This window comes from Apium graveolens, chromosome 6 (genome assembly GCF_009905375.1).
Source record: "Apium graveolens cultivar Ventura chromosome 6, ASM990537v1, whole genome shotgun sequence".
Classification (NCBI taxonomy): domain Eukaryota; kingdom Viridiplantae; phylum Streptophyta; class Magnoliopsida; order Apiales; family Apiaceae; genus Apium; species Apium graveolens.
This window is the reverse complement of record NC_133652.1, coordinates 220,434,954-220,450,215: the sequence shown is the minus strand read 5'-3', so window position 1 is coordinate 220,450,215 and position 15,262 is coordinate 220,434,954.

Here is a 15,262-nt window from a genome sequence, read left to right as displayed (position 1 = left end):
TAAAAGTTGGTGGTTGCACAAACCTCAAACTCTGCTCAACTTGATGCTAACAAAAAGGGGGATAAAGACTCTATCATTCTGGTTAGTCAGGGGGAGTCAGTTAGTGAGGGGGAGAAAGTGCTCAACATCAATGTTAGCAAGGTAATAGTCCCAGCAATTACCTTCACAAAGCCACCAATGCTAGATAACATTAATTTAAACAAGATAGCAGCATCTGAATTGGAGTTGAGTGAAAAATGGAAGAAGATTGATGGCAAGATTGAAAAGAAGTTTGGCCCAATTGAGAAACAAGCCAAAGTCTTCTCTCATTTCTATCAATTAAGACTAATTTCAGCCAATTACATGAGCTTAGGGAACATGGAAAGGGGTCAACCCTCAGCAATAAAATCTCCAAAGGCCAATGTGATTTTTCAGCGAAAGAGAAACTATCCAAAGAATTCAGATAAAAATCCATTGGACCTAGTTTACGAAACCCTCAAGCCTGATGAGAAGAAGCTGCTTGGTAGGTCTATTGCCTTCTTCAAAGATCCAAGAGACTCGGTCTTAAAGAAAAGGATTGCTAAAATCTACAAAAATGGTAAGTTGATCTGTGTGGTGAATGAATATCCACAGTTTGCACAAGCTAAGAAAGAAGAAAAGGTGAGGCTCAAACAACAACAAAAGCAAGCTGTTTTATATACCAAGAACCAAGCTAAAAAGCCTACAACCACAGAATATGTAGTTCCTACTGTGACAACTGAGACTATGATTGAAGAAAAACAAGAAGAACCAAAGCAGATTAAGAAACAATGATATAAGCTCAAACCAAAGAGGAAGCTGGATTTAAATAAAAATAAGGAAGAATATATGCCAACCCAATCTAACACCTCAGGTTAAACAGCCATGCCCACAATGGAGCAAGCTGAACTCAAGGTTTATCCTGACATGAATTTCCATGGTGAAACCATAATTTCCAAGAATGAACCTCTAGATTGGGAAAGCCTACCACTTCCTGATCTAAACATTCCAATCCAAACCGAACCAAGGAAAACTAAGAAGAGAGTAATCAAAAAGGTCAAGCATGTCAGACTTCAATCCAAAGCCCCATCCAAGCCTAAACCAATTGTCAACGAGGGAGATCAACTCTTCATCTGTGACATCACGAAATTCTCAGACATAAATCTCTATCTGGATGAGCTATAAGAAGTTAGAGCTATTAATTCTTACAAATATCTTCTAGAGAGATTAGTCTTCAGGTACAAGGGTGGAAGAGAGCTAACTTGGCCTCTTCACAGAATTCTCAGTAAAGCCTATTCAATGCTGGTGAAAATTTTCTCCTCAATAAAGAAGAACTTTGGATTCAACATTGTTGCCAAGAAGATGGTACTGAATAAAACTAAGGAGATAAGGAATAGCTGAAAAGGACCAAATACACTCCTAAGAGTCCTGACAATTCCATACACAGGAAATAGAGTGCGTTTGAGGCCTTACTGGTTGATGTAGTTCAAAGATGAAAAATGCACCAGAAGATTCTTCATATTGGAAGATCAGCTAAAAATTTTAAGCAATGAAACTCTCATGGAGATGCAAGAAATGCTAGATCAGACAAATGAAAATGAATCTGAATTCTACAGGAAACTTCAACACCAGATTGAAGAAAAAATGAGAAATTGGGAAAGAAGTTCAAACAGTCAAGGAAATGAGTTAAATTTGCTCGGTCTAGAGGAGCACCTTGAAAGTGGCTTGTGAGATTCTCTGTAAACCTTCCTCTACATAATTTTCAATAAATTATAGCACTTGTCGAAGACATCACAACTTTGGTGACAAAGATTCTATAAACTTCTTATGGTTGGAAGTCATCGTCATAAATATATTGTTCAGGGAATGTGAGCATAGGAGGGAGACGAATTTGGCGTCTTAGCAATGGATGCAAAAGATTTATTTCTAAATCACTGCCTAAAACTACTAACCATCCTTTATTTGTTGCTAAAATAAGTTTGTCGGAAGCCTCAAACACTACAATGTCATAAAATTTTTGTGTAGCAAGACTGTACAAACCACGAGTAACACTAATATTTTTACTCAAACGGCCATCACCGATATTGCTTTTGCTGCAATCTAGTTCTACTCTTCGGTATCAACTCTTTGGACTCTTCGACTTTTTTAGAACACAGAAAAAGAGAAGAAGTTTTTAGGTCTATATTTTTTTCTAAAAAGTAAAAAGTGAGGAATGGGGAGAGAGATCCCTTTTACAGGCAAAGGGGAGGGGAACCTCCAGCCGACGTGGTACCCTATAATTGGCAAATATTTCAGTTATAATATATATATACACAATTATGACCCATAATCATTACGGGGCGTATTTTAAGGAGAATAAACTACCCCATAATTCAAAATTGAGGTGGTGGAACTTAAAAAACGTTACAACTTCCCCTATTTTTCGGAATTCAAAGCCTCCTACCCGGGTCTAAGCCTCCAACCCGGTTCCCAACCTCCTACATGAATCGAGATTGGTATCTAATATCCTGAGAAAACCAATTTTCTAAGACAACCAATTTCTTCCACTTGAATCCAGATTGGTCTCTGCAATACCATGCCCAGATTAGGGGGCAAGAAAGCAGCATAAGTATTCTAAGGAAACAAATCTCTTCCACTTGAATCCGGTTTGGTCTCTATAACACCATTCCCGGATTTGGGGACAGGGAAGCAGGAAAATTTTTCTAAGACAACCAATTTCTTTCAATTAAATCTGGATTGGTCTCTACAACACCATACCCGGATTGGAAATTTCTTCCACTTGAATCCGGATTGGTCTCTACAATACCATACCCGGATTTGGGGACAAGGAAGCAGTAAAATTTTTCGAAGGCAACCAAATTCTTTCACTTGAATCCGGATTGGTCTCTACAACACCATACCCGGATTGGGGGCAAGAAAGCAGCAAACATTTCCTAAGGCAACCAATTTCTTCCACTTAAATTCGGATTTGTCTCTACAACACCATACCCGGATTGTGGGGCAAGAAAGCAACAAATTTTCTAAGGCGGCCAATTTCTTCCACTTGTATCCAGATTGGTCTCTACAACACCATACCCGGATTGGGGAGTAAGAAAGCAGCAAAATTTTTCTAAGGCAACAATAAATCTATATCTCTACTCTACTCCCTCATCCAAAAATTTTACATAAGGGAGTGGGGGCAAATGATAGGGTATGAGCACCCCGGCTAGCACCTAACTCGGCTCTAGGGTGAGACAAGCTCAATTAAAGAGCCAATACCCCCCGGACCCGGAATAAGAAAATGAAGAGAGCTAGGCTTGATAATCGAGCCCAGGCCTAACCAAGGAGCAGGATTACCTCCCCGCTAGAGTTCAGCCCAGCCTTCAGTAGATCCAGGCTCGAAATGGGTCACCAAAATATAAGCATACCACACAGCCCCCAAAAAAGGGCACGTGACAAGGACAGCTATCAACAACCAACAAATGAGACAATCATGACACGCGTCAGCACACCTTTGGTGCATCCTAAAGGTGGTCCTTACTTGGACACGTGTATGGAATCCATCCAATCCAAACGTCTTCTGCCTCCAACAATGAACGACCCTGATCTGAAGGTACCAACCCTGAAACCCTACCTTTGGGCTATAAATACCCCAAGGGGAAAGGGTTTAGGGTTTACGCTATTTTACACACAAATATACACACACAACGACCTATCATTCCTATCCATCTATCTTCATCTTCCCCAAAGCAAGTTCTTATTTTCATACTGGAGGCGCCGCGGGGCTCGAACCCCCCTCTGGTGTTGTTTTGTTGACACCCCACAACAGCTAAACCACCACCGCTACGAGGGTCCAAGCGCGGCGTCAGAAGGAGCAGCCCCGTACACCAGAGTTATCATAGATGCATTAATTAATTTTTTATACAAATTTTATATAATTATACAAATACTTTAGACATATATAAATATATCATATATATTGAATCGTAAAAAAATATTCTAAAATCATTTTAAATACGGTAGGACCATTAAAAAAAATCGATATCTGTTCGAAATATACGCATTCGTATCCGAGAAAAGTGGATATTATCCGTATTCGAAATAAAATGGATATTATTCGCATTCGAATCTTACAATTGCGGATTCAGATACGGATATAGGCAGATCTATATCCGAATGATCCATTTGACAGCCCTAATGTTTTACTAGGATAATATTGAAAGTTCTTTACCACGGGGCAGTGGAGGGCCATAAACAAGGTGAGGTGAGACTGTCAGACTTGAGTTTGAACTTGAATAAATAGTTTAAACTCGAGTTCATACTCGAGCTCGATCATAAATTTTAAGGTTAAAGTTTTGCTCGATCCAAATTTGACATGTTCGAGTTCAGATTGAAAGTTTGACTTGACTTCACTACTTATTAAGAAAATCTGGAATGCAATAAGTTTGGCTTAAATTTCATTTGATTAAAAATGTAAATTACATACAAATATTAAATATTTAAATAATATATATACATATATTTAATTAATAATAATTAATAACAACACAAACTCAACATTGCTCACGAGCGGGTAATAGCCCTTATTATTACAATTTTAAAATATGGCCTTTTATGTCATTCAAAAACGCATTTTTATATGTATTTATTTAAAATGTAACTTTAATTTACTTTTTTTATTAATTTGAAAACATTATTTTTTTTGTAAAAAATAAATAAATAAATAAAATTCTGAAAACGCATGTAGTAGATGCGTTTACCCCATAAACGCCAATTTTGTATGCGTGAGTTAAAACATTTATATAAAATGCGTGACTTGAAAATTCTTAGGCCCAAAAAGGAAAATGATACCTTTTATTCGGAAGTGATAAATGCATCATCCGATTGTATTTTCTTGTGATACTAAGGGTAAAATTTATGATATTTTGGACCATTTTATCTCAAATGATGAGATTCAAGATCATTTTTTTCTCGCGAGCCTCACGTACCTAATAATATGAAACTCTAGCTCGACATGATAAATTATTCAAATAGCTAGAGCTCAACTTGATTATTATCAAGTCAAATTCAAATATTTTAACAATAAAATTTAAATAGCTTCAAAACTGTTTGACGCATTTATGCTGTTAGGGGGAAAATAACGTGAAAAAGGGGCTAAATAATTTTAGTTTTGATGTCAATACTTGAAAAATCCTCTTTCACCTTCTCATATAATAATTTCGAAATTATTATTACATGTTTGGACCCTTCTGGAGTTTATTATAATCAATAAATCTGCTAAATTTTAAAAGAAAAAAACGAATTTGTTTTAAGAAGAACTAGTTGTCTAGCCCTGCGATGTATGGGATAATTATCATAAAATCATTACTAGAATTAAAAAGATTATAAAATATTGTTAGAAACATGGCAAGATGAAATACAAAACAACTTTTCAATCTTTAATCAAACTCCTAAAAAGAAATATATAAATAAAAGAAAAATAATTACACAAATATATTATGTGGTATGATTAAAATATTCTCCTTACAAATTTTTAATGTAAAAAAATCATAGAACGATGAAATAAAATAAATTATAACACATATTTTATTTAGGCTATCAAAGTCAAATATAAAAATACAATAATTATAAATATATAAGTACAACTCGACACGATAAATTATTCAAATAGCTAGAGCTCAACTTGATTTTTATCAAGTCAAATTCAAATATTTTAACAATAAAATTTAAATAGCTTCAAAACCGTTTGACGCATTTATGCAGTTAGGGGGAAAATAACGTGAAAAAGGGGCTAAATAATTTTAGTTTTGATGTCAATACTTGAAAAATCCTCTTTCACCTTCTCATATAATAATTTTGAAATTATTAGTACATGTTTGGACCCTACTGGAGTTTATTATAATCAATAAATCTGCTAAATTTAAAAAAGAAAAAAATGAATTTGTTTTAAGAAGAACTAGTTGTCTAGCCCTGCGATGTATGGGATAATTATCATATTTTTATATAATTTTTATTTAAAATTTTTAATTAAATTTTCATATTATAATTTTATTCCCTAAACAAATTTTATATTTTTCAAAAATAATATATTTTCAAAAAAATGTACTTTTTGTACTTATATATTTATAATTATTGTATTTTTATATTTGACTTTGATAGCCTAAATAAAATATGTGTTATAATTTATTTTATTTCATCGTTCTGTGATTTTTTCACATTAAAAATTTGTAAGGAGAATATTTTAATCATACCACATAATATATTTGTGTAATTATTTTTCTTTTATTTATATATTTCTTTTTAGGAGTTTGATTAAAGATTGAAAAGTTGTTTTGGATTTCATCTTGCCATGTTTGTAACAATATTTTATAATCTTTTTAATTCTAGTAATGATTTTGAAAATAATACTTTACATCTAATTGTCATAGTACTTCTTTTACTAATCAATTGTCATAGTACTTTTAAATGTATTTTATTATATTTATATTTCAATTTTGAATTATAATAGTTTATTATTATATTTCTTCCTAGTTTTTATGTTTTATAGGATTCATGTACTCTGTTAGGTCACACACACACTGTAGAGGGGGTGAATACAGTGTATAGTACACTCAAATCGAACTTTAAGAACTTAAGTAACAGAAAACAAACTTTATTGAAACAATAAACTCTGTTACAGTATGGAACTGTTACCTCTCAGTGATGAACAAATATCACGAGAGCTGCTAGGGTTACAATGAATAATCTTCTCTAATAATGATAACACTTATAGTGTAAACCCTATGTCTGTGTTTATATACTACACAGTTACAAGATAATCGCTAATTGATATGGAATATAATTCTGCTTTCTAAAATATATCAATCAGATATCTTTTCTTCCAAGTATTCCATTCTTCACGGAATTCCTTCTTCATGCATATCTCTTCTTATGTTTATCTCAATCTTCTTTCCTTTAATCAGCTACTGTCCTTATCTGATTATCCTTCAGCACTTAAGTTCTGATATCTATCTTCTGATGATTATCTCCTGATAACATACGTACTGATATCCTTAAGTCCTGACTTCCAGTATAAGTACTGATCAACAGCTAAGTACTGATTTATCCTGTCCAGTAAGATCTGAAAGCTAAACATAAAACATATTAGACATGACATTATCAAATATATCTAACAATCTCCCCCAACTTGTAAATTAACATAATATACAAGTTTAACAGATATTTGATGATGTCAAAAACATTAAGTACAAATGCATGAGAATTAGACTAGATAACTACAACTTACAGTCCTTAAAGTTTTTTTACCAATTTCAACTTCTGATAACAACTTCAGTCTGTATAAATATCAGAATTTAAGCAGTTGTAGATCTTCGACTTGGCTTCTTCATTTTCTGATCTCTCTGATGTCAGGAGTTGTTCTGAGATAGTTCTTCAACAAACATTTCTCAGCATATCTTAGTTCTTCAATCATTCTCCTTTTAACATCTTTAAGCTCTGCAGTATCTTCACCAGTTTGAAAGATTGCAGCTCTGAGATCATTGATCTTTGCTTTTCTCAACTCCTGATCTAGTCTTATAACATAAGCTTTGTCAGACTCTAGATTGAATTCAAGTCTATTAATACCAAGATACGTTCTTATCTGTGCAGTATTAGGCTTCATATCAACAATATCACCATTGTGATCTCTGTACTTTGGAACATATATGCTGTCAGACTTAACATAATAAAGTCTTTTCTGTCTCTGAATCTGTTCTTTTAAGTAGTTTGCAGCAGTCCCTGTTATTCTGTCATCCACTTGAAGTAAGAAAAGTACATGCTCCAATTCTTCAAAATACTTCAATGGAATGGCATTTTGTCTTATATGATAAACCCTACCATCTGTCATGAAATACAACATGATATATTCTTTCAAGTAGGTATGGTAAACCATCTGTACAGATTCCAGTTGATTCAATCTCTCAGGAGTTGCTCCAATACCTGGTTCACTCAAGGAAGTTGGATCATTGGTAGTGTTGTGTACCCTTCTTTCATCAGCACTTCCCAATCCAATTTTATCTCTAGCTTCCTTTCCAGTAACTACTCTTGCTTCAAAACCACTTGCAGTAGTCTTCAAAGATTGAGTCTGTTTTGCTTTAGTGAATCCTGGTAGGAGTGTCTTTGATCTATTTTCTAATATCAAGTTAACTTGAGCTCTGTCAGAGGTTACTTGCTTCTTCTGAGTATCAGAACTTACAATTTCTTGACTCTGAACAACTTGAGCCATGTCAGAGGTTATTTTAAGAACTTTTCTTGAAGTCAGAGCAAGATCATCTTTTTCATCAGCAATTTCTTCTTCCTCAGGAGGTACATAAACCTTGATAGGTTCACCAACCTTTTCTTTACCCTTGGATCTTGGATCTATCTGTGGTTGTGATCTAGCCAATGTTGCTTCAGTATGTGTCCTTTCTTTGATCACAATGCCTTTAAGTTTTGGAAGTGACTTTTTACCAGAAGCTTCAGATTTAGATGTGACTTTCTCTGATTTAAGTCTGGCTTCTTCTTCCTTTAAACTTTCCAAGTCCATTCCTAGAATTTCTTGAAGAAATAACTGTCTTGACATTTCTTCATCAAGATCTAGAAGTTCATCAGAACTTATCCTTTTACCAGCAGCAGAACTTATTCTTTTCCCAGTATCAGAACTTGTCCTGTGACTAGCTTGTCTTGATGTAAACCTTCTACCTTGACTATGACCGCTACCCATTCCAGAGTATCCTTGATCATCATTTCCATCATCCTTTCCTTGCAGTGTCTTGTTAGTTTTGCATTTGGACTTAATTACCTTCTCCCCCTTTTTGGCATCAGCAGGTAGTAAAAGAGAGATAAGTAATTCCACTGAGGATTGGATTTCAGTAAGTTGAGATTGCTGAGAAGCTTGATTTGTCAGAATGTCATCAATCTGAGCTTGTTGTTTCTCTTGAGTTTTCTCAATATAAGCAATCCTGTCAATGGTAGGTTGAAAGAACTTTTTCTTATCAATTTTCCAAACTTGTTCTTGTTTGATAAAGTTCTCCTGAATCTTGTGTAGCTCTGCATGAGTAGTTGAATGAAGACCTTGTAGATGTTTAGTACTCAATGCAGTGACTCTAAGTTGGGTTTTAAAATCATCAGAATTTAACATTTCATCAGCTTTAGTCAAGTGCTCAGCAAGATGTAATGCATTTGGAACACATGAAACTGAGTTCCATTCCTTAGTCCACTCCTGACCTGCAGGAGTTTCACTCCAAGGTACTGGTGCATCCCTGATAACAAATTTCTCTACCAGTTCAGACTTAGGAAGAGTCTGTTGAGGAGTATGTCCTGAAGGACCTGCTTCATCAGCATCTACAGTTGGAGCAGCATCACCAGTATCTCCAGCATTTGCAGCATCAGAACTTAAAGAATCAGTATCTTCGGATAAGACAACAGTGTGAGTAGCAATAGAGGCTTCAGCATCCTCTAATTGCTGATCTGATACTAAGTTCTGATCAAAAGCCAAATCCTGATGCTCACCTAAAGTCTGATCATCAGCATCTTGATGCAAAGAAGGTGTTGTTGATAACTCTGGAGTTTGAACAGCATCAGTAATAGGTGTTGTGAAAGGATTATTTGTTGTTGGAGCTTCTAAGAAAAGTATTTCAGGCACAACCAGGTTCTGAATATCAATTTCAGCACTTGTGCCTGGATCAACAAGAGACACAGATGGTGAGTTAGCCTTGTCAGATACAGCTTCCTGAGATGGAGTTGATGGAGAAGAAGTGACTGGAGCAAATTCCTTATCTTGTGAGATCAAAGATTCCTGATCCCCTTCCTTAGCTGCTTCCTCTTCATCATCTGAAACTGGCCTTTGTGCCCTCTGTTTCTTGTACTTCCTTGTTGATTTGGATTCCTTGGGAGTTTCAGGAACTATCATTCGTCTAAGCCTCTTGAGAAGCCTAGAACCCCCAATTTCAGAATCCTTCTGAGAAACTTCTTTCTCAGCTTCAGTTACAACAGGTTCCCGAGAAGAAACCTGTTCCTCAGAATCAGATTCATCTCTCAATACAATCCTCCTTCTCTTTTGAGATGTTTGAGGAATAGTTTTTGTCCTCTTTGGCTTGGAGGATGAGGGTTGAACAGTCTGTGAAGTAGAGAGATAGGATTTGAGATAATCCCTGAGGGTAGGTTGAGTAGAATGAGTGGTAGGTGTTGAGGATGATGGTTTTTGGGTGTTTGTGGTTGGTTGGAAATCAAAGTAAACAGATCTATAAGTATCAGGATCAACATTTACTAGAATCTGTTTTACAGACTGAGGAATCTGTAATGGTCTAACCACTTTTTTCTTAGTATCAGCATTTACCAGATCATTAAAATATCGTTTTGCAACTCTAAAAGGTGGGGTTGAGGAACTGACTAATTGAGGTTCATCAGTACAAAAAGTATATAGAAGTTGACAGAATCTAGCAAAATAGACAATATTTCTATTCTCTGTCATCCTATCCCCAATAAAACCAATTATTCCAGTTGCAAAATCAAAATGAGTTTGATGAATAATAGCATACCCTATGTGCTGACTCAGAATTGGGATAGCATCAAAATTCGAACATTTGTTCCCAAAAGCTTTGGTGATGCAGTCAAAGAAGAAACTCCATTCTCTTCTGATATTAGCCCTTTTTAACTGCCCAAGCTTTGCCAAACTCTTTTCATATCCCAAATCAGCCATTAACTCCTGAAGTGCTGATTCTTCCGGAGTTGAAAAAGTACAATTTTCTGGGAGATGTAGAGCTTTGCGTATTGTACCAGGAGTGACTACATAAGATGAATCACCCACTTCAAAAACAATACTGGGAGTGCCATGTTTACCACCATTATCAAAGTGCCCAGTCCGCCAAAACGTCAGAACTTGTTGACTCGAAAAGACTTCAGGCTGTGTTAATGCGTACCCAATCTCACTGTGTGCAAGAAGATCTTGCACAAAATACAATTCAGATGGAGCTTTAGCATGATCAAGAATTGCAGCATAGTTGTTTGGAACAAACTTAGCTCCATCAATGATTAAATCCTTTGGTGCCATGTGAAAAAATATTGAGATTCAAGTATGCCTGTTAGGTGTTTGAGATAATGTCTGTATGAAAAACCAACGTGAGAAAGAAGGAGAAGGAGAGTAAAAGGAAGGAGAGAGATAAAGTATAAAGAAAATAAAAGATTAAAGAAATCTTCTCTCTGTTGTACTTATACTCTGAACAAAAATGTTACCGTTGGACACCTGTCAGACATGCAGTAATAACGGACAGTTACTGGGCTCGAGAAACAGGAATCATTACTTACCCAGTTGCCTAGTTTCAAGGAAAAACCGTTCCATTTATAAAGAGAAACAGTTTTGATTCAAAATTTAAACCGTTAGCACTGATGGAATTATTTTTCACTGCATCATTAATATTCTGAAAATACATCACATGAAAATGACCAAGATAAATTAGATAAGTAAGTGCTGAAAATGAATCAGAACTTAATATAAAACAAAATTTATATGGTCATCAGAATATCAATCAGGATTTATCAACACAAGACAAAATAACTCAGAGACAAAATCTTAAAGTAAAAACAACTTTCATTAATATATCAAGACAATACATTTATGAAATGGAAATTACATCAATACTTATACAAGATTTTTCCTAAGCTTCTAATCCTAACATCAACAGCCTTAGTCCTAGCTAAGAAGCCTGACAAAGCTGATGATGAAGAAAAACAGGAAGAAGACGAGATTAAGTCATCTTCTTCTTCCTACTCTCGACAAACAGAATGGCGAGTCTGATGATTCGCTCTTGTTGGCGGAGAGCTTCCAGCCTTTCCTCCTCCAATCGCTCCAGATGGCGATGGTAGTCCATATAGAAGAACAGGAGGCGTGTCAGTACCTCCTGTGGGACAGAGTCCCATATCTCCTCAGGAATGGCTGTGACATGCCATTCCTGCTGCCACTCGGCACAACTTAGCTCCATATTGAAGGTTTGGTAGTTCAAAAACATGTTGTATCTGACCATTGTGTTTTTGAAAGAAAAAAGAGGAGGATAAGTGTGTGAGAAGAATGTGATGGAAAGACTGATGTGAAGTGGTTGCTTATATAGACAAGAGAATGCCAGGAGACGCAAAGAAATTGAATGCTGACAGGTAGAATTAATTCTACCTCGTCTCCCTAGACTTTGAAAAAGAATAACATTCATTGGAAAGAGGAATCATGGTTTAGACCGCACAAGACACAAGAAACAGTGGACTGTTCAAGTACGAATACCATTAATCCTAAGCATAGTGACTAGTAATCTTCCACTTCAACATATTCAATTATTAACTGAGACTGTTATTAAATTTTATTCACAGATAAGTCAAGTAAAACATTAGATTGTAATATCAGAACTTAGACTTATATCAGAACTTAACAGTCATCAGAACATAATTTCTTAACTCGAAAAAGGAATGCCCATCTTAGTAAATACTCATACAAGTTCTGAGTTATAGACTTCAGAACTTAATCATTAGAACATGTAACTAGAACTTGTCCTCAGAATTTGTGCAATAATGACACAATGACTGTTTATCTAAAATAACATAGACCACCACAGAAATTTTCATCATTCAGATGGAGTGATTAGTGTGTGCATTAAGCTAAATAACAGATAAAGAGTAAAGTCTGATTCACTTCAGTACATCTTAGAAATAAGGCATAATTAAAATTTTGCTAAGGAGCTGTCATTGTCCTGAAACCTACTGATGAATGAGTTTATGCTTGAGTCCACCTCAACTGTTTTGTGCTAATTTTATGCATCTTTTGCAATTCTATTTTACAGTGGCTTCTCAGTGTAAGTGAGTCACGACTGTTTATCAGAATTTATGCTATTATCAGAGTATTTCTCCAGTAATCATAGAGTGTGAAAAGTCACCAAGAAAATATTTTGCTTTTCTAATGCATATTTACTTAATACCAGCAATGCACTTGGGTCGTCCCTTCCATATTTTTACTCTAGATCTCAAAGGAGTACCTGATTTTATTCTTTGATCTTTTTGCTTTTTCTTTTGATAAGTGAGGTTTATCAGCACGTAGTATATTCAGCAGTTTTACTAGTATCAGAACTTAACAGATGAGTAGCATTATTCTAATTTGTGACTTAGTAATAAGATATACAAAGTAAACTTAACTAAGCTCAATTATCAGAATTTGCTAGTGTCATAAGGTTTCCACTGAAATAATTACTTCTTACATGGAATCATTTGTTTATTGAAGACTACTAGGTCAGTATCTAGCACAGTTATCCTCATAGGATTGAATAGGTACTAGAACAGACATATCACTTATCAGAGTTTAGAAACATATATCAGACAACAGTCAGTACTTAAAGACATTTATCAATTAAGCACAGAATATACAATGAGATTAATTCTGTAAATACTGAGCATAAAGTCTGATAACACAGAACAAGTCTAAGCAGATTTAGAGAAAGAACCTGAAACCATTCCAAGTTAATTTACCAATCTTGTAAAAGTAGCTTCACATAGTGGTTTTGTGAAGATATCTGCCAGTTGTTGATCTGTGGGAACAAAATGCAATTCCACTGTACCTTCATCCACATGTTCCCTAATGAAGTGGTACCTGATGCTGATGTGCTTTGTCATAGAGTGTTGAACTGGATTACCTGTCATAGCAATAGCACTTTGATTATCACAGTAAATAGGGATTTTGAAATATGTTAACCCATAATCCAGTAACTGATTCTTCATCCAAAGAATCTGTGCACAACAGCTTCCTGCAGCAATATACTCTGCTTCTGCAGTTGATATGGAAATTGACTTTTGTTTCTTGCTGTACCAAGAAACCAATCTGCCTCCAAGAAATTGGCAGCTTCCACTTGTGCTTTTCCTGTCAATTTTGCACCCTGCAAAATCTGCATATGAGTAACCTATTAGTTTAAAATCTGATTCTCTAGGATACCATAATCCCAGAGCAGCTGTTCCTTTAAGATACTTAAAGATTATTTTTACAGCTGTTAAGTGAGGTTCTCTTGGATCTGCTTGAAATCTTGCACAAAGACAGGTAGCATACATGATATCAGGTCTACTAGCAGTTAGATAGAGTAGAGTGCCAATCATACCTCTGTAGTCAGTAATATCTACTGATTTACCGGTATCCTTATCCAGTTTTGTAGCAGTGGCCATTGGAGTGGATGCACTTGAACAATCTTGCATTCCAAATTTCTTCAGCAAGTTTCTGGTGTACTTGGTTTGACAAATAAAAGTGCCTTCCTCATTCTGCTTGACTTGAAGGCCCAGAAAATAGCTAAGTTCCCCCATCATACTCATCTGATATCTTGACTACATTAGTTTGGCAAACTTCTTGCAAAGTTTGTCATTTGTAGATCCAAAAATGATATTATCAACATAAATCTGGACCAGAAGTAAGTCCTTTCCATGGTTGAGGTAGAACAGTGTTTTGTCTATTGTCCCTCTGTTGAATCCATTTTCCAGAAGAAACTGAGCTAAAGTCTCATACCATGCTCTAGGAGCTTGCTTAAGTCCATAAAGTGCTTTATCAAGCCTGTAGACATAATCTGGATGTTTGGTATCTACAAAACCTGGAGGTTGTTCAACATATACCTCTTCCTCCAATTCTCCATTGAGAAAAGCACTTTTCACATCCATTTGAAAGACAGTAAACTTTTTGTGAGCAGCATAAGCCAAAAATATCCTTATGGCTTCTAACCTAGCAACTGGTGCAAATGTTTCATCATAATCAATTCCCTCCAGTTGAGAATATCCTTTTGCAACCAGCCTTGCCTTATTCCTTGTAATTATGCCATCACTGTCAGTTTTGTTTCTGAATACCCACTTTGTACCAACAACAGATCTATTCTTTGGTCTTGGCACTAGGGTCCAGACTTTGTTTCTTTCAAATTCATTCAACTCTTCCTGCATTGCTTGCACCCAATCAGCATCTTGAAGAGCTTCTTCCACTTTCTTTGGCTCAGTCTGAGAGAGAAAAGAATTATAAAGATATTCATTTGAAGTACCTGTTCTAGTTCTGACACCTGCATCAGGATTTCCAATTATCAAATCAGGTGTATGTGATTTTGTCCACTTCCTTGCAGATGGAAGGTTTTCTCTAGAACTGGATGCTCCCCCATGATCCATGCTATCTTCATTTTCATTTTCTGATGCTCCCCCTGAAACTATACTCTCTGAGTTGGATTCTTCAGTATTTAGATTTTCAGCACTATCAGAGCTTGGCTTATCAGAACTTGAC